This window comes from Rhinoderma darwinii, chromosome 2, assembly GCF_050947455.1.
Source record: "Rhinoderma darwinii isolate aRhiDar2 chromosome 2, aRhiDar2.hap1, whole genome shotgun sequence".
Lineage (NCBI taxonomy): Eukaryota > Metazoa > Chordata > Amphibia > Anura > Rhinodermatidae > Rhinoderma > Rhinoderma darwinii.
Window position 1 is genome coordinate 337,391,644 of NC_134688.1, and position 21,078 is coordinate 337,412,721.

Below are 21,078 nucleotides of genomic sequence, written 5' to 3' on the forward strand. Positions count from 1 at the left end.
CTTACCATTTTATGATGGTTTGCCATAGAATAAGTACAACTACATAGACATACGTACCTAGTCTCACTTTATCAACACATACTGTCACTATGTACATACTGTAGGTACACACATTACCTATATAAATACATACAGTATGTGCACAGGGGTGCATCCAAAAACTTGACCATGCGGTGGCAAAAGCCACATGGGGAGGGACTAACTAGGGGCTGCAGAGCACACCCCTGCAATTTTTTTGCCCTCGCCCAGTGTCAACATATGTGTGTATCTTGAGCACCGCTTTGAACAAAATTATCAGTACGCACTAGAGTTTAAGCGGTAAATCCGTTTGTTCGTAATACCATATTATCAGAATGCCACAATATTTCTCATATCGCTGTATTTAAGCCCTGCATTCCTCATCCTCAGAAACAATCCTCCTGATCGGATTTGGTCATTCAGTCAAGGCTCTGTGTGAACCCACCCCATCAAATCTGTTTATAACACCCCACCTCCCGCTCTTATGATTCCCTGCCAGCATGCAGCAGTGTCTATATACGAATAGTATATAGACACTACTCCACTACTTCTGTATACAATACGGTAACCTAGCAGCAGCCTGCATATTCTAAAGATAGACTGCTGCGATGTTACAGTATAGTGTGAAAAATCAGTACAGAAGTATCTATATACTACTAGTATATACTGTGCTAGCAAATACTATGACCAGGTCAGGAGAAGGGTGTCCAGGAACAGGTGGCAAGGCTGGGCAGAGCAGAGTCATGGTCTATGTACTGCAATATTCTAGGTTCACATAAAAATATTGTGGTTTTCTGATTTTGTGGTATTACTAACATACCAGTATACCACACAATTCTATATAGCCACCAAATTATACTGCCATACAATACCCAAATTATACCACCATATAGGGCCCATATAAAACTGCTATACAGTTCTTAAATAATACTATCATGCATATATGTACACATACTGTATATTGCTGAAGATTTTTTGCAGTGTAGCAGGGCGCATTATCCTGCTTAAAATACTGTTGCTATGAAGGGGTGTACTTGGTCTGCAACAACGTTTAGGTAGGTGATATGTGTCAAAGTAGCATCCACATGAATACCAAAACTTAAGGTTTCCTTTAAAAAAAAAATCCAGAGCATCACACTGCCTCCGCCGCCTTGCCTTCTTCCCATAATATATCCTGGTGCTATCTCTTCCCCAGGTAAGCTATACACATCCAGGCAGTTGTCCACGTAATGTAAAAGAAAATGTGATTCGTCTCACCAGTCTGCCCTCTTGTAGGTGCTTTCATAGTTGGGGAGAGGTCAGCCTGGGCACTGTGACCGGTCTGCGGCGACACAACCCAAATTCCACAAGCGGTGATGCGCTGTATGTTCGGATACCTTTCTACCATAGCAAAGATGAACTTTTTCATCAATTTGTGCTACATTACCTCTTTTGTGGGATCGGACAGACGGGCCAGCCTTTGCCCCCATAGTGCGGCAGTGAAGAGCCTTGGTTGCCAATAACCCTATTGCCGGTTAACCAATGGCCTTCCTTGGACCACATTTGTAGGTACTAACCACTGCATACTGGGAACACTCAACAAGGCTGTTTTGGAGATGTTCTGATCCAGTCGTCCAGCTATCAGAATTTGGCTCGTCAGTCAATCAGAACCTTATTGCCTTATTTGCCTATTTTTGTCTATTGTTAGCTTTAGATTAAGTCATCAAAAAAATAATCTTATTCCTACTAACTAATCTGTCTGAATGGATAGCTGTCCCTAAACAGGTCTATAAGCTCCTGCCAATTGATTTGTTTAGAGTCAGGCAAACCCACTACACTTGTTGGCACCTAAGTAAATTTTCATGAAAATCTATTGCTATAAAAAAGTAAGAACAGTGTCTTTATGCAGCATTATTATTATTATCGAATGCTCTCAATATATATTAAACTAACTTGGATTCTAATTTGAATATTAAAGGCTTATGTTTTTTTATTATTCCTGTTCTATTTAATTGACATACAAGAGAGTTAATTTCGTTTTGTGACTTAATCTGCCTACAATGCAGCCTGCCACAGTACATTAACTTAGTCTGTAACTTACATTGGAGAAAACGTCCTACTCACTCATCTTCCATTTGATTGTCCCATGGGCTATTTTAGTCTCTTACGTCAATGTAAAGTATAAGCAATGACTCACAGAGTGAAACAGAGATATTTAAGCTTCCATATCACAATTTATAAAAACCTTCAATGTACTCATGGAAACTTTTCCCTGTAAGAGGCTACAAAAGTTGAATGTTATAATTTACAGGTCTTTTTAGGTTGTCAAGTGACAAGTGAATCCTAATTTACTGAATCAACTAACATATGGCAGGAAAGGAGGAGCAATCCATTAGTGCATTTAACTCTTCGCTACGGAATATTAAGATTATTCCTCACTGTTAATTATTTACATAGTTCCATAGGTTGAAAAGACACAGGTCCATCAAGTTCAACCCTTTTCAATCAATTGCACGTCATTCATTGCCAGATTAGTTATAACTCTCGATGCCATTCGTCCGTATATAAATATCTAGCCCTTTCCAACAGATAAATTCCGACATAGTATCTGTCATCGCTGCTTCTGGGGGTAGGGCATTCCATAGTGTGACAACTGTAACTGTAAAGAACCCTTTCCTATATTGATATGTCTGAAACTTCTTTCTTCCACACGCAATGAATGTCCTCTGGATCTTCGTAAAGTTTTTTGGAAAGAACAGATGATGTGCTAGTTCTTTGTATTGACCACACATATACTTATACATATTAATAAGATCACCTCTAAGGCGTCTTTTTTTCCAAGATGAACAAGCCCAATTTCTCTAGCCTTTCATTGTAAGAGGCACCTCTCATTCTATTTAATAATCTAGTTGTTCGCCTTTGATCCCTCTCCCGTTCTCCTATGTTTTATAATGTGGAGGCCAAAGCTGAATTCCATATTCAAGGCAAGGGATTTATAAAGGGGTAACATTACATTTGAATCACAGGTTTTCATCTCTCTTTTTATACACCCTAAAATTCTGTTTGCTTTTGCACCCGCTGCTTGACATTATGTCCACCAACAAATTCTTGATCCACGTGCATACATCGTCCCCCAGTCCCTGCCTCAGTAGCTTCAGAACAAGACCGTTGTGTAGTACGATGTCAAATGCCTTTTGCAAAATCCAAATATCACATCAGTCGCATGACCGACATCCAGATTTGTACTTACCTCCTCATAGAAACCGAGCATGTTAGTTTGGCATGACCTGTTTATCATGAATCCATTGTAGGTATCAGTTATTAGTTTATTCATCGCTAAATACTTTTGCAGTTCATCTCTTAGAATTCCTTTAAATATTTTACATATTACAGATGTAAAACTTACTGGACGGTAGTTACTCGGTTCCACCTTTTTACCCTTCTTAAATATTGGTACAACATCAGCCGTCCTCCAATCCTGTGGCACTGGTCTTGTTACATTAGAGTCTAAGAAGATGAGATACAATGGTCTGTCCAATACTGCGCTCAATTCCCCCAATGATGGATGAATGCCATCTGAGGCCATGGGCTTTGCCAATATTTAACCCCTTCCCAGCATTTGACGTATCCATACGTCATAGCCGGGTAGGGGAAGTATGGAACGGGCTCACGGAGTGAACCCACTTCATACGATGCAGTTGTCGGCTGTATGTTACAGCCGACACTTCAGTGTAACAAGCTGGATCGTGCTCAAGCGTGATCCCGCTCGTTTAACCCGTTAAATGCTGCGGTCAGTAGCGACCGCGGCATTTAAATCATTAGAAAGAAGGGGCGTCCCCCTCTAGCAGCTCATCACACCCACCCTGCAATGCAATCGCGGGGTGGCGATGGCTGCCTGGGGGCCTAATGAAGGCCCCCAGGACAGCCATCTTTGTGCTCTTACTAAGCCCTGCCTCTGGCTTAATAGAAGCCTGTCAGAAAGACTATATACTGCAATACATTGGTATTGCAGTATATTGTGCAAGCGATCCAACGATCGCTGGTTGAAGTCCCCTAGGGGGACTGATAAAAAAAAAGTTAAAATGTGTACAATAAAAGGTGTTTTTTCTTTATGTAAATTTTTAAAAAAAAATTAAGACGTAAAAAAACACCCTTTTCCCATTTTCCCCCTAGAGCACAGAGAAATAAATAAATCAACATAATTGGTATCGCCGCATTCGTAAAAGTCTGAACTATTACAATATATCATTATTTAAGCCGCACGGTGTATGGCGTAAACTTTTTTGTTATTGTTTATTGTAAACGCCAGAATGGCTATTTTTTGGTCACCTCATCTCCCACAAAAAATGGACTAAAAAGTGATCAAAACGTCGCATAAACCCCAAAATGATATCATTAAAAACTACAGCTTATCCCGCAAAAACTAAACCCTCATAGCACTTAATCGACGAAAAAATAAAAAACTTATGGCTCAGAATTTGGCGACACAAAATAAATTAGATTTTTTACTTGTAAAAGTAAAATATAGGAAAAACGATATATATATGATATCGCCATCATATTGACCCGCAGAATAAAGTTAACATGTTGTATTAATTGCACAGTGAATTCCATAAATGCGAAGCACAAAAAACAATGGAGGAATTGCTGTTTTTTTAATTTTCTACCTCACAAATAATTTTTTCCCTGTTTCCTAGTACATTATATGGCACAATAAATGGTGCTACGAAAAACTACAATTCGTCCCGCAAAAATTAAGCTTCCATAGGACTATATCGGCGGAAAAATAAAAAAGTTTTGGCTTTTGGGGAAGAAAAAACAAAAATTAAAATCTGAAAGTTGCTTACGACAGGAAGGGGTTAATTTGGTCAGATGCAGCTGTAATTCCTTCTATGTTAAGTAGATAATATTAATGCTTTACAGTACAGAAATATGTTTTTGCATTTTAGGAACATTGTTAGGTTATTCCCATCACAGACATTTCTGGCATATCCACAGGATATCTTGTGAATATGACATTATTGCATATGATGGGAATACCCCTTTAGCTCATTTCATACTTACTTTCTTAAATACAAAAATTGAGGTTACTCTATTATCACTCACATAAATGTATTCGGTTTGAGATCAGATCAATAGATTCCGGTACCTATTATGCACTGCATGGCTAACTAAACAGTTATTGACAATGTAAGGCCCGTTCACATCATGTTTGGGGCATGCAGTTCAGGTATACACTACCGTTCAAAAGTTTAGGGTTACTTAGAAATTTCCTTATTTTTGCAAGAAAAGCACAGTTTTTTTCAATGACGATAACATTAAATTAATCAGAAATACACTCTATACATTGTTAATGTGCTAAATGACTATTCTAGCTGCAAACGTCTGGTTTTTAATGCAATATCTACATAGGTGTATAGAGACCCATTTCCAGCAACCATCACTTCAGTGTTCTAATGGTACATTGTGTTTGCTAACTGTGTTAGAAGGCTAATGGATGATTAGAAAACACTTGAAAACCATTGTGCAATTATGTTAGCACCGCTGTAAACTGTTTTGCTGTTTAGGGGAGCTATAAAACTGACCTTCCTTTGAGCTAGTTGGGAATCTGGAGCATTACATTTGTGGGTTCGATTAAACTCTCAAAATGGCTAGAAAAAGAGAGCTTTCATGTGAAACTCGACAGTCTATTCTTGTTCTTGGAAATAAAGGCTATTCCATGCGAGAAATTGCCAAGAAACTGAAGATTTCCTACAACGGTGTGTACTACTCCCTTCAGAGGACATCACAAAGAGGCTCTAACCAGAGTAGAAAGAGAAATGGGAGGCCCCGCTGCACAACTGAGCAACAAGACAAGTATATTAGAGTCTCTAGTTTGAGAAATAGACGCCTCACAGGTCCTCAACTGGCAGCTTCATTAAATAGTACCCGCAAAACACCAGTGTCAACGTCTACAGTGAATAGGCGACTCTGGGATGCTGGCCTTAATGGCAGAGTGGCAAAGAAAAAGCCATATCTGAGACTGGCTAATAAAAGGAAAAGATTAATATGGGCAAAAGCACACAGACATTGGACAGAGGAAGATTGGAAAAAAGTGTTATGGACAGACGAATCGAAGTTTGAGGTGTTTGGATTACACAGAAGAACATTTGTGAGACGCAGAACAACTGAAAAGATCCTGGAAGAGTGCCTGACGCCATCTGTCAAGCATGGTGGAGGTAATGTGATGGTCTGGGGTTGCTTTGGTGCTGGTAAAGTGGGAGATTTGTACAAGGTAAAAGGGATTTTGAATAAGGAAGGCTATCACTCCATTTTGCAACGCCATGCCATACCCTGTGGACAGAGCTTGATTGGGGCCAATTTCATCCTACAACAGGACAATGACCCAAAGCACACCTCCAAATTATGCAAGAACTATTTAGGGAAGAAGCAGGCAGCTGGTATTCTATCTGTAATGGAGTGGCCAGCGCAGTCACCAGATCTCAACCCCATAGAGCTGTTGTGGGAGCAGCTTGACCGTATGGTACGCAAGAAGTGCCCATCAAGCCAATCCAACTTGTGGGAAGGGCTTCTGGAAGCATGGGGTGAAATTTCTCCCGATTACCTCAGCAAATTAACAGCTAGAATGCCAAAGGTCTGCAATGCTGTAATTGCTGCAAATGGAGCATTCTTTGACGAAAGCAAAGGAGAAAATTATTATTTGAAATAGAAATCATTATTTCTAACCTTGCAAAATGACTAGAAAATATAGTCAAGACATTGACAACTAATTTGATAAATATACAGTGAAGGAAATAAGTATTTGATCCCTTGCTGATTTTGTAAGTTTGCCCACTGTCAAAGACATGAACAGTCTAGAATTTTTAGGCTATGTTAATTTTACCAGTGAGAGATAGATTATATATAAAAAAAAAAAACAGAAAATCACATTGTCAAAATTATATATATTTATTTGCATTGTGCACAGAGAAATAAGTATTTGATCCCTTTGGCAAACAAGACTTGGTGGCAAAACCCTTGTTGGCAAGCACAGCATTTTGTAGTTGATTAGGTTTGCACACGTTAGATGGAGTTTTGGCCCACTCCACTTTGCAGATCATCTGTAAATCATTAAGATTTCGAGGCTGTCGCTTGGCAACTCGGACCTTCAGCTCCCTCCATAAGTTTTCGATGGGATTAAGGTCTGGAGACTGGCTAGGCCACTCCATGACCTTAATGTGCTTCTTTTTGAGCCACTCCTTTGTTGCCTTGGCTGTATGTTTCGGGTCATTGTCGTGCTGGAAGACCCAGCCACGAGCCATTTTTAATGTCCTGGTGGAGGGAAGGAGGTTGTCACTCAGGATTTGACGGTACATGGCTCCATCCATTCTCCCATTGATGCAGTGAAGTAGTCCTGTGCCCTTAGCAGAGAAACACCCCCAAAACATAATGTTTCCACCTCCATGCTTGACAGTGGGGACGGTGTTCTTTGGGTCATAGGCAGCATTTCTCTTCCTCCAAACACGGCGAGTTGAGTTATTGCCAAAGAGCTCAATTTTAGTCTCATCTGACCACAGCACCTTCTCCCAATCACTCTCAGAATCATCCAGATGTTCATTTGCAAACTTCAGACGGGCCTGTACATGTGCCTTCTTGAGCAGGGGGACCTTGCGGGCACTGCAGGATTTTAATCCATTACGGCGTAATGTGTTACCAATGGTTTTCTTGGTGACTGTGGTCCCAGCTGCCTTGAGATCATTAACTAGTTCCCCCCGTGTAGTTTTCGGCTGAGCTCTCACCTTCCTCAGGATCAAGGATACCCCACGAGGTGAGATTTTGCATGGAGCCCCAGATCGATGTCGATTGACAGTAATTTTGTATGTCTTCCATTTTCTTACTATTGCACCAACAGTTGTCTCCTTCTCACCCAGCGTCTTACTTATGGTTTTGTAGCCCATTCCAGCCTTGTGCAGGTCTATGATCTTGTCCCTGACATCCTTAGAAAGCTCTTTGGTCTTGCCCATGTTGTAGAGGTTAGAGTCAGACTGATTAATTGAGTCTGTGGACAGGAGTCTTTTATACAGGTGACCATGTAAGACAGCTGTCTTTAATGCAGGCACCAAGTTGATTTGGAGCGTGTAACTGGTCTGGAGGAGGCTGAACTCTTAATGGTTGGTAGGGGATCAAATACTTATTTCTCTGTGCACAATGCAAATAAATATATATAATTTTGACTATGTGATTTTCTGTTTTTTTTTTTTTTTTTTTTTATATAATCTATCTCTCACTGGTAAAATTAACCTAGCCTAAAAATTCTAGACTGTTCATGTCCTTGACAGTGGGCAAACTTACAAAATCAGCAAGGGATCAAATACTTATTTCCTTCGCTGTAAGTGTGAGTTTCATGGAAAACACAAAATTGTCTGGGTGACCCCAAACTTTTGAACGGTAGTGTATGTTTTGTTTGTGCTTGAAAAACTGTGTTCTCAACGGTGTATGAGAAACGTATATAACATCGCAATAAAGTTCCATACATCTGCTATTGACTTTCATTGTAAAAAAAAAAAAAAAGTACACCTTCTAGCATATACATTTTTTTCCGTTTTGAAAAGCATGTCAGACTACGATTTTAAATGCTGTCAAAAAATATGTATCCAGATGTTTACCTGTCTTATTTCGGTATACATTTGCCCCGAGCATCACAGTATACTTTGATTCCTTATTTTCTTTCTTTTAAGGGCTTGTCCACATGTAATGGAATTGCTGCATATTTTCTGTCCGGAATTGTGGACGGAAAATACGCAGCGGAATACAGTACCAGCAAAGTGGGTGTGATATTAATAAAGGTCATCCACACGCTGCGGAAAATTTCTGTCCAGAACTTCACCTGCGGTGCGTAATCTTAGTTCCACAATATGTCAATTATTTCTGCGGAAAGTGGACTGATTTCCTGCGTTTTTCTGTAGAAATGCTGCAGAATTCCAGCAGGTGAAAATTACATCACTCAGTGTCCTGCCCATGGCCGCGGGCCATCAGGCTCAGTCACCTCCTGACGGCCGCAGCCATGGATCTTTGAGAGCTGGTCCCCATCTCCTCCTCAGGCGACGCCAGCTCTCATTTCCGCTTCTCCCGGCCGGTTCCCATAGGGTGCGCGCGCACGCTTGTGCCTGCTCTTAAATGGCCATTACCAGCACCTGAGTTAAAGTGCCAAATTAGCCCATGAGCACCCTGGACTGTAAGATGGCCCAGCCCCTTCCTGGCTTGCCTGGGCTTTGTTGTCGTTACCCTAGTCTGTCTATGCAAATGGTCTCCTAAGTGTTTTCCAGTTCCCAGTGTTTCCCGTCCCTGCTACCTGTATCCTATGCTGTCCTGCTCAAGTGCAATATTGAGTTGGAGTTGTGCTGCACTGAGTACCACGCCTGTCCTGCTTCACCACGCCTGGTATCTGCCTGCTGCCCAAACCCAGCTGAGCCTGGCTTGCTACTGTCTGAGCTACCACAAGTACACCTATACGAACTATAGACTGTGACCTGTGTCCTGTTTGCTAGCTGCCATACCGTCAAGGTGGTATGGCCCAGTGGGTCCACATACCCAACGTGACACACAGCTCTTGAAAAAACCGCAGCAAAGATCTGCACTATTTTCTGCAGTAAAAAACGCATGAAATGGACACTCAGATTACCAAGCATACATGTTTGTTTCCGCAGGGAAGGGGGATAAGCCGCTGCCAGACACTTCTGACAGGACTTTTCTCTCACAGTAAGGGCTGATTCAGACGTGCGTGGCGTTTTTGCGCACACAAAACACGCAGCGTTTTGCCTGCGCAAAAGCCACTTGCCTGCTCCGTGAGGCAGCATCATATGATGCGTGCTTTTCGCGCAGCCGCCATCATTATGACACGCCATTCGGATGTTTGTAAACAGAAAAGCACGTGGTGCTTTTTTGTTTACATTCATCCTTTTGACAGCTGGTGCGCGAAACAGGCAGTTCGCACGGAAGTGCTTCCGTGCGACCTGCGTGGTTTTCACGCACTCATTGATTTCAATGGGTGCGTGATGCGCGAAATACGCAGAGATATTGACCATGTCGCGCTTTTTGCGCAGCGGACAAACGCTGCGCAAAAAACACGGACTGTCTGTACTTTCTCATAGACTTGTATTGGTCTGTGTGTGGCGCGTGAAAACCACGCGGCCCGCACGGACCCAATACACGTTCGTGTGAATCCACCCTAACAAAGGATTTAGCCTGATGAAGTCCCATAGACATTAGTTTGATTCAGCATTTGCATAGCAATTATTGCAAGCTATAAAGATCCACCTCATGGGCCAAATGCCATTTATGATCACTAAATGTGTGTATTTTACATCGAGTTTATAGTAACTGTATGTGTTACTGTATAGCACAAGGAGAATCACTTAACAGGAGGTTTTGAACTGCTCATGATGTCCCTGACCGAGCATGGAGAGGAAGTACTACAAATAGGGATTCCTAAAAAGGAAGTATCTATCAGTCCAGTACTCCAAACATTAGAACACACATTATTATTTTTTAATATCCCCTTTGCAACAAACTTATTTTTGGACTGTCATATGATATTGAAATCTGCTCAGCATAGGTGTGGTGAATGAACAGAGACAATCACAAACACAGTTTTAACTTTGTGAGGTCGCTCACAAACTTGTTTATTTGTGTTGACTGATTTCATAACTGTTCCAAATGTAAATCCATACACAAATATACATTCTGTAAATCTACGTAGGTTGCTCATCATAGATTATTTATGTGTAACTGCCGTCTCTGTTGCTTTTAATTAAAGAGGACCTGTCCCCAGGTCTTAACATCCAATTTTCATATATTAACTTTCCCTGTTTCTTTTTGTTCTGCTCCCCCGTTTCTGAAGAATGATGCTCCGTCCTTTAATCACCCCATATGATAATTCACTGTAGTTAGCCAATGGGACGTGAACTACAGTCAATCTCCTTGGGTGGAGGAGCATCTTCACTGCCTCTGACGCTGTTCAATCAGCGCATGGCCGCTTACGATGAGCCTTGCCCAGTGAGACTAGGCTGGACAAGACTTCTAACCAAACACATTTGTCATAAGCTGCCTCACGCTGATTGTTCAGCCTCAAAGGCAGTGAGGATGGATCCACCAAGAGAGATTCACTGTACTTCACGCCCCATTGGTTAACTACAGTCAATTACCATATCGGATGCCTAAAGTACAGAGCATCATTACTCTGGAATCGGGGGGAGCAGAACGAAAATAAAAATAGCATTAGAAACAGGGAGGGAGCGGAATAAAGGTAATATATGTAAATTGGATGTTAGGACCTGGGGACAGGTCCTCTTTAATAAAGATCCAAAATTGTGTGCTGGTTAATTTCAATATATTACTTTTCAGAATAAGCCGTCATCTGTGTACATGAGGAATAACCCTATTTCTGGCCATTATATGACTTGTATTCTGCATTTTTTTTTTAGCAGTGTTCCCCATTGCAGAATCTCAGAGCCTGACACCTATTGTACAGCAGTTATATGCAGTGTAGATTCGAATTTATGTTACCTCAGTGCTGGATTGAGTGAACAGTTTAGGAGAGAGTAGGGATGAGGAAGGAGACTGATAAGTAGAGAAAGAGGCTTTTATTCTCTAATATATATTACAAAGTTTCTTTTATTTGCTTCTACTATTGATTTATGCAAAGTTTGCTCAAAGTGTAGTGCCTATTTAACTCTATAAGGACACAGTCTGTTTTGGCCTGTGGACACTTAATTTTTTTCAATTCTGACCTGTTATTTTATGTGATAATAACTTTTCAATGCTTTATTTTTCCAAGCGATTCTGAGATTGTTTTCTTGTGATACATTGTACTTTATGTTACGTTTTTTTCTGTATCACAGAAGGTTTTACCAGAGAAATGCAACATAATATTTATTGCCCAGATTCTGCAGTTTTTGGAAACATCCCACATGTGGCCCCAGTGTGCTACTTGACTTAAACACAGACCTCAGAAATGGAGGAGCAGCTAGTGGATTTTGGGGCATCTTTCTTGTTAGAATTTATTTTAGGCACCATGTCAGATTTGATGAGGTCTTGTGGTGCCAAAACAGTGAAAACCCCCAAAAAGTGACCCCCATTTTGGAAACTACACCTTTCAAGTTATTTATTTAGCTGTATAGTGGGCTTTTTGATCCCACAGGTTTTTTTGCTGACTTTATTGGAATTAGGCCGTGGAAATTAAAATCTAAATTTTTCCAATAAAATGTTAACCATTTTTAATTTTCACAAGCCATAAAGGAGAAAAAGCACCCTAACATTTGTAAAGCAATTTCTCCCGAGTACAGCAATACCCCATATGTGGTCATAAACTGCTGTTTGGACACATGGCAGGGCTCCGAAAGAAAGGAGCACTATTTGGCATGCAGGTTTTACTGGATTGGTGTTCAGGCGCCATGTTGCATTTGCAAAGCCCCTGAGGTACCAAAGTACAGTGGAAATCCCGTAGAAGTGACCCCATTTTGGAAACTACACCCCTCATGTCATTTATCATTTGCCTCGACATATGGCAATGCTCTGAAGTAAAAGAGCACCATGCGCATTTGATGCCTATTTTGGGGATTTTTCACACCATTGCTCCACAATTGCAGGGCTCTGAGGTCAAATAGTAAAACAGACTCCCAAAAGTGACCCCATTTTGGAAACTACACCCCTTAAGGCATTTTTTTAAAGGGAGTAGTGAGAATTTTAACCCAACAGGTGTTTTTTCATTAGAAATTAATTTTTATGTCGTGTACCGTGCGCTATAAATTACATATTAACTTTATTCTGCTGGTCAATGCAATTACTGCTATATATATATATATATATATATATATATACACACATACACAGTATATATATATATATATATATATATATATATATATATATAGTGTGTGTGTTTTTTTATGGTTTACAGCGTTTACACAATAAAAATAACTTTTCTTTTAAATAATTTATTATTTGTGTCACCATTTTCTGAGGGCCATAACTTTTTTATTTCTCCCTCAAGACAGCTGCGTAAGGGCTTATATTTTTATTGCTGGATGGGCTGTAGTTTTTATTGGTACTATTTTGGGATGCATGCAACCTTTTTGATCACTTTTTATTTCATTTTTTGGGAGGGAAGGTGACCAAAAACAGCGATTCTGGCATTGTTTAGTCTTTTTGTTTTTATTTTTTTTTACAGCGTTCGGGAAACATAATGTTGTAGTTTCATAGTTCCGAATGTGGTGATACCAAATATGTTTCATTTTTTTCATATAATAAAATACTTATGAAGAAAAAGGCGATTTTAGATTTTTTTTAACTTGAAACTTTTATTTTTATACTTTTGTACAACTGTTTTATTAACTATTTCCAGAGGTCTGAATCCATTTTTTTGTTACAGAACTTCAAGTCACCTGCTTTTCTTTAGTCAGCCATAGAGCTATATGATAAAATGTTGGCAGTCTTCAGCCATGACTAAGGAGAGCTTAAACACAGTTTTATCATTTCACTCTATAACAGTCTAAATGGAAGCAAAGAATTTGAAGCTTTGTAACATATTATAAAATTAAAATGCATATAACAAAATGGGAAATCAAAGTACCAAGGTGTTCCATATTAGAAGTAACAATGATTTTTGTCTCTGTAACAGCAGAATAATAAAATTGTTGGTTTTTGTTTATGATAATTGTATCCTTTCAGATAAATGTTATACACATACAGGGACAGATTTAATAAGACTGGTGTTTCATACACCAATAGTTATTAAGTGGCGGTAACAATCCACCCCCCCCCCCCGAATGTACAAAAAAATGCATGCCCACCTTTCCGCATGCAGTGAAAGCCTGAGGGGATCGGGGAGGAGGAGTGGAGAGGCAAGTACATAATTATTTTTCTTTTAAATCTTATTTTATTGTCCGATGGGGAGTAGGGGAGCAAGGTATGGGGTACAGCACGGGCCTAAACCTTGCTATGCCCCACAGAGTGAAATCTACACCAGCTCTGCTATAATATACTCACATTTTCTGCCAGAAATTATAGAAAATCTGTTGGGCCACAGTGGCCACACCCCGTTTAAGACTTTTTCAAAAGTGGTGAGGGCAGTGCAAAATGCCCAAAAGTCAAAATTATCACCTCAATTTGCCAATATTGGGCCTTTCAAATTTTCTACGCCAGAAAACTGCAGTAGAAAGGTTAATAAATTCCCCCAACTTTGTTGTACAACAATCATTAATTTCTCTGCTTTTTGTTTTGCAGAAATCTCTGTCTACAATGGATTCTTATATGTCAGACTTATTCTCCATGTTTGTTGTACTCTATGCCAGTGCATTTAATTGCATTCTCAACATTTCAACGTTGTCACTGAATGACTTTAAGGTACATATTTAAATTAAAGACTAAGCATCTTTCCTTTGGGAATTGCAAGCATACATAAAAGCTTCCATGTTCATTTCTTGTGAAATTACATTTTAGTGTACCCTAATGGATAGTAGATAAATATACTGTAGCTTTATTAAAAATATATTAAAGGATTTTAAAATGAAACTCTGGTAATATTCTCGTGTGAATACTAACATGTAAACATGTCTGATGTCGGTTTCTCAATAGTAAAATTAGGCAGAATCCTGAATTTCCCTGCTGCGGATGTGTACTCCCTAGTAGAAGATAATGAAACTGGTAACTGAAATATAGGAAAGGCACGTGGGGAACAAGCAGGGGAGGATTGGGAACTTAATGTGGCCCTGGAAATAATAATAATTATTTTTTTTAAAAGGCCTCAGGTTGTAGGTGGGTCCAATTCTCAACAGGTGGAGCCAACACAAGTAGGTGGGGTCAGCAAACTGTTAGGCCTAGTCATAGGTGGGGCCAATACAAACTACAATGGTACGTGGAGCCTTCTATAACATAGTAACTGAATATTACTACTTACTGAATAAAAAAAAACCTATACAAAGATCAATATTACCACCATACAGTAGTGTATTCAGTCTGCAGAGTATTATCACACTGCAGGCTATATAAGTAAATATAGGATTGATCCAACACTGTTAGAGGCAGAGTACATAACAATTACATTCAGTGACTCAGAGCTGACGTCTTCTCTGAGTTGTTTGCTTTCCTTTTTTTTTCTCCTTTCTAGCAAGGCCAACATTCCTAATGATAGCACTATTCATGGGACAAATAATACTGCCACACCATGACCACCTATAGTGACTGAATATATAACCATACGGTTACTGAATATAGACCACTATACGAAGACCAATATTACTAGCATATAGTGGTAGAAACCAGTACCACACAGGTGCATCGCAGATGTATAGATGAAGACTATATAGTAAAATTCAATGACTCACAGGAGCCTTTCTTGGTCACTTTCCCTTTTCTTCCTTATCCAGCCCAGACTGCCATGAAGACTTCTTCCAGACACGACTCGTCTCTGTAGAATTTGACGCACAGAGATATTTGGCTCCTCGATTTTCCAGCACCATCCCCACCTATTCCCAACCCTCTACATTCACATCCATACTGCCCCAGACAGTAATAACGCCCCCTTAGTGCCCAACACAGTAATCATATTGGCCTTTTGTGCTCCACACAGTAATAGTAGGCCCCACACAGTAAGGGGGGATTCACACAAGCATGTATTCGGTCCGTGCGGGCCGCGTGGTTTTCACGCGGCACGCATGGACCAATACAAGTCTATGGGGCAGTACAGACAGTCCGTGCTTTTTGCGCAGCGTTTGTCTGCTGCGCAAAAAGCGTGACAGGTTCAATAACTCTGCGTATTTTGCGCATCACACACCCATTGAAGTCAATGGGTGCGTGAAAACCACGCAGGTTGCACGGAAGCACTTCCGTGCGAACCGACTGAAACAGCGCACCAGCTGTCAAAAGGATGAATGTAAACAGAAAAGCACCACGTGCTTTTCTGTTTCCGAACATCCAAACGGAGTGTCTTTGCGATGAGCGAAGCCGGACAAGCGAACCGAACTTCACCGGGTTCGGCCGAACTCGGCAAAAAAATTATCGGTACGCGACGTGTGGAGATAGTCACTGTCCATGGTGCTGAAAGAGTTAAACTGTTTCAGCACCATGGACAGTGACTTCCGATCCCAATATACATGAACCTGTAGAAAAAAAAACGAAGTTCTGACTTACCGATAACTCCCGGCTTCTTCCTCCAGTCTGACCTCCCGGGATGACAATTCAGTCCAAGTGACAGCTCCAGCCAATCACAGGCCAAGCACAGGCTGCAGCGGTCACATGGACAGGCGCGTCATCCAGGGAGGTGGGGCCCGATGTCGAGAGGCGCGTCACCAAGGACGCGTCACCAAGGCAACGGCCGGGAAGTTCTCGGTAAGTACGAACTTTTTCTTTTTTTTCAACAGGTTTTTCGATATTGTGTTCGGCATTCACTGTCGAGGGTGCTGAAAGAGTTAGCTCTTTCAGCACCTTGGACAGTGACGGGCATCGACTAGCCTCATCTCTATGATGGCGGCTGCGCGAAAATCACGCAGCCGCGTATCATACACGGATGACACACGCAGCTGTCAAATGTTTTTTGCGCGCGCAAAACGCTGCGTTGTTTGCGCGCGCAAAAACGCAACGTCCGTCTGTATCTGCCCGAATAGTTCTCTTTTTAGTGTCCCACACAGTAATAGTGCCCTGATTTGGCCCCACACAGTAATAGTCCACCCCTTATTGCATCACAGCTAGTGCCCCCAACAGTAATAGGGCCCCCTTTCTGCTCCTTACACAGTAATGACTCCTTTTGTTCTGCATAACAGTAGTAATGTCCCCCTTTGTGCCCCAACAGTATTAGTCCTCTTTTGTACACCCATACAGTAGTTAAATGCCCCCATATAGTAGTTAGGTGTCCCCATATAATAGTTGTCCTCTTTAATTCCACATACTGCATAGTTGTTGTCCTCTTTTGTGCCCACATATAGTAGTTAGGTGCCGCCATATAGTTGTCCTGTATTATTCCATATATGGTAGTTGTCCTTTTTTGTGCCCACATTTGGTAGTTCAGTGACCCCATACAGTAGTTGTCCTTTTTTGTGCTCTCATATAGTAGTTAGGTTCCTGCATATAGTAGGTACCCCATATAGTAGTTGTCCTCTTTTGTGCCCCATATAGTAGTTTGGTGCCCCCATATAGTAGTTGTCTTTTTTTAATTCCAGATGTAGTAGTTGTCCTCTTTTGTTAACCCATATAGTTGCCTGCATATAGTAGTTAGCTTCCCCCATATACTAGTTAGATGTCTCCTCATAAAGTAGTTGGGCCCCTTATTAATAGTGCCCTCTTCACACCAATGAAAAAAGTAAAAGAAAAATACTAAAAACTCACCTAACCCCATTGCCTCGTCAAGCGGCTTCACGATGCAGTGGCTCTCTTCCCTTCACCTTGTGGGATTGGCTGTATTTTCTGGAACCCCCATCTCTCAGTAAAATTAGAGTCAATTGATGGCCATTCAGCGATCCTATCCAGTCTTTGACAAGTTGTGTGACATGATGCTGTCAAAGTGAGGGAGATACTGTATGCTGCTGGACTACGTTTTGAAAATATTATGATTATTCTTAAAGTCTCTTTAAACATATCCTCAATACAGGGATATGTTAGAACTCGATATCACGGAAGACGAGGTTACGCAGGCATTGAGGGATATGTCGAAGGGTAAGGCATCGGGCCCAGACGGGGTTCCATTGGAGGTATATCTTCGTTACTCTGACCAGCTCATTCCCCCATTATGCTCTATGTATTCTTATGCCCGGAGGGAGGGGAAACTACCGGACAGTTTCTATGATGCCACAATTGTAGTGTTACTAAAACCTGACAAAGACCCTAGGGATTGTAGTTCTTACCGCCCTATTTCATTACTGAATCTAGACTACAAGATACTTGCAAAGGTACTGGCAAATAGACTGAATAAGGTGATATTACAACTCATTCATCCGGATCAGGCGGGCTTTATGCCGGGGAGGTCCACATCTGACAATATACGCAAGGTTCAAATTTTGGCTCAAATAGGAGAGGCACTGAAGGAGGACTGGGCAATGGCATCTCTTGATGCTGCCAAGGCCTTCGATTCCGTTGAGTGGGCATATTTGTTTGAAGCATTACTGAGGTTTGGTTTTGGCCCGATTTTCAATGGATAAAAATCTTGTATAAGGATCCGAGGGCACAAATTTTGATTAATGGTATAATGTCCCCTTATTTTCAACTCCGTAGAGGTACCAGGCAGGGGTGCCCTCTCTCCCCGCTATTGTTTGCAATAGCTATTGAGCCTTTGGCGATACGTATAAGAACGCACCCAGAATATAAGGGAATAGTAGTGGGAGGACGAGAGGAGAGGATTAGTTTGTACGCCGATGATGTGATATTGTATATGTCATACCCGAAAGACAACTTGGGGCTAGCTATTGGAATCCTGAACCAATTCGGTAGATTTTCTGGCCTACATGTTAATTGGAACAAATCATTTTTCATGCCTTTGAAGGAAGTGGAGTGGGCGGAAGCTGAGCATGGCCTGCAGGTAGTGTCGTCCTTTAAATATCTGGGTATTATCATAAACAGAGACCATAGGCAAGATCAAATCACCAACATACTGCCTCTGTTAGACTATATCAAGCTCAAATTCAAGGTGTGGGGGGCACTCCCACTGGCAGTGACGGGTCACGTAAATTTAATTAAAATAGTTATTCTGCCAAAATGTCTGTATGTTCTGGAGCACGCAGCCATACCAGTATATAAGGCCTTTTTTAAATCCCTACATGCATTATTCCCGGCTTTTATATGGGGATCCAACAGATCCAAACTTAGCTTGGCTACTCTGCATAGACCTAAACAGGAGGGGGGAATGGCACTACCGGATTTGTTTATGTACTATCTAGCTGGGCAGTTGAGATATCTACAGATATGGACAGGGTCGGACCCGTTACCAATGAGGGAACTTACCTCGCTACATATTTGCATCTAACGCACCTTTGGCCAGTGCTAGAAAGCTCCCCGGGAACTTATAAAAGAATGCTCCCAATCCACAAGGTGGCAGTGCAGGCATGGACGGCGGCCAAACAAATTTATGCATATGCAGATATACAAGTGGACATGCCACTATGGGATAATCCCCTTCTTTCACATCTAATGGAGGGGCAGGCCCCCTCTTTCTGGGATGGATTTGAGGTACGTAGATGTGTATACGGATAATGCCATTAAATCCTTTTCGCAAATGCAAGAGGACTTCCAAATTCCTAGGAAAAGCTTTTATAGATATCTGCAGCTGCGACATGCTGTCGCAAGTCAATACCCTAGGTCAGACCACGAATTCTCAAGATTCCCTTTGATTGGCGTTTTTAAATCACAGGGCCCCCGGGGGCTGATCTCGGCTGTCTACACGGCCCTTATACATGCTAAATTGGCCAATGTCAAATTACCGGTAAAAGATAAATGGGAGAGCCTGATACCAGATCTGACAGGGGAGGAATGGGAGGATGTACTTTCATCTCCTATGTCTGTATCACCGGCGGCAAATAACAAAATGATTCAATTAGTTATAGTTCATCAGAGTTACCTCACGCCGGTGAGACTGCATAGAATGGGCAGATATCCTAGCACTGAATGCCATAGGTGCCGTTTTCCCAGATCTGATTTCTGGCATATGATCTGGGATTGTCCAGTGGTGGCCTCCTTTTGGGGGGAGGTGTTGAAAGTGGTTGAGGAAGTGGTGAAGTAGCCGATCCCCTTTTCACCCAAGATTTGTCTATTTGGGGTGCTGCTTGAAGATCAGTGGCCATTCCACATACGTATTTTATTGCAAGTATTGTTCATGGCAAGGAAAACCATCGCACTTCGGTGGATGGATCAGAGACCTCCTAGGGTGACGAAATGAAAATCGTTGATCAATTCCATTATTCCATATGAGCGAGTATTATATAAGAAAAGAGGGTGTATTGGTAAATTTTATAAAATATGGCAGATTTGGTGTGACTCATCGTGTACCCTGTATACTCCGCATAGATTCACAGACCTGAGGGACCAGTTGCTGCAACCTTGAGGAGGACGGATGTTGCATGATTGGTTACTTATAGGATTTCTATATTTTGTATGGAATAACTCAAATTAGCCTGGGAAAGTATTTTGCCCGCTGGGATGTTATTAGGTTATTACTGAGGGTTAACTATGTGATCTATTAGGTTATGACATGTTAAATACCACCATAGCCATTATGCATCTGTGTTCAAAATTTGTATGACTACATAAATGTGTTTATTTTCTGTTATGTACTATGGACATTTGTATTGTACAATTCTTTCAATAAAACGAGTTTAAAAAAAAAAAACATATCCTCAATACATATAGAACGTCAAATTGCTTTTGGAATACTGTGGGAAGTAACATAAAATATGTATTTGTGGATCTGGACACTTGAAAGCCAGTAGTTACTTTAAAGAATGTGCAGAAAGATGATCTATTTGTTTATTCTAACCAGGAAGAACATATTCCAATGAGGTAGTAAAGCCAAAAGGTTTATTCGTTGTGCCCACTCAGATGGTGACACAGGCTAGCACCCTTTATGCTTCTTTTAGTGTGTAGCTGAAAACCAAGTTTTTGGGTTATGTATCCTTTAGCCGTGACAAATGTATTACTGCATATGTCATGGTAATTTTATTTTACTAAACGTTGCACAGGATATGTGATAAAAGTAAGTAAATACTGACTTAATAGTGTATTCTGATTTTAATGCAATAGTTCCACAGGATTCCTTTTCATTCTTTCTAGAACAGGTGACTGCTTCCTTATTCAAAGATGATGTCATATTTTCCACTAGCTAAAAATATCATCATTTCAAAAAACAAATGGCACCTATAACGTACAGTAACTTTAGGACTGATCTGTCTTTGTGCAATGGTTCTATTCTAATATGTTTACAAGAGATTTTCTTTTTGTCCCGTGGTCTGTTTATATGCAGCCGTTTGCCAGTATCCGCATTGTGTGGTATAATAATACCAGGGCCCTTCATGTCCACAGCAGCTGTACTTCAGCTTTGAGTTGGCACGCTCTGTTTTCTGTTGA

General features: G+C 41.0%; 1 long non-coding RNA gene across 7 annotated transcripts in view; it reads left to right on the forward strand.

Annotated features, from left to right (window-relative positions):
• LOC142743189 (uncharacterized) overlaps nt 1–20,323 on the forward strand; it is a 220,816-nt gene extending 200,493 nt beyond the window's left edge. For all 7 annotated transcript variants that reach the window (XR_012881514.1, XR_012881510.1, XR_012881511.1 and 4 more), the window contains one exon: nt 14,260–20,323. This is a non-coding gene — a long non-coding RNA (uncharacterized LOC142743189). The remainder of the gene's footprint in view (nt 1–14,259) is intronic.
• Nucleotides 20,324–21,078: the final 755 nt, after the last annotated feature.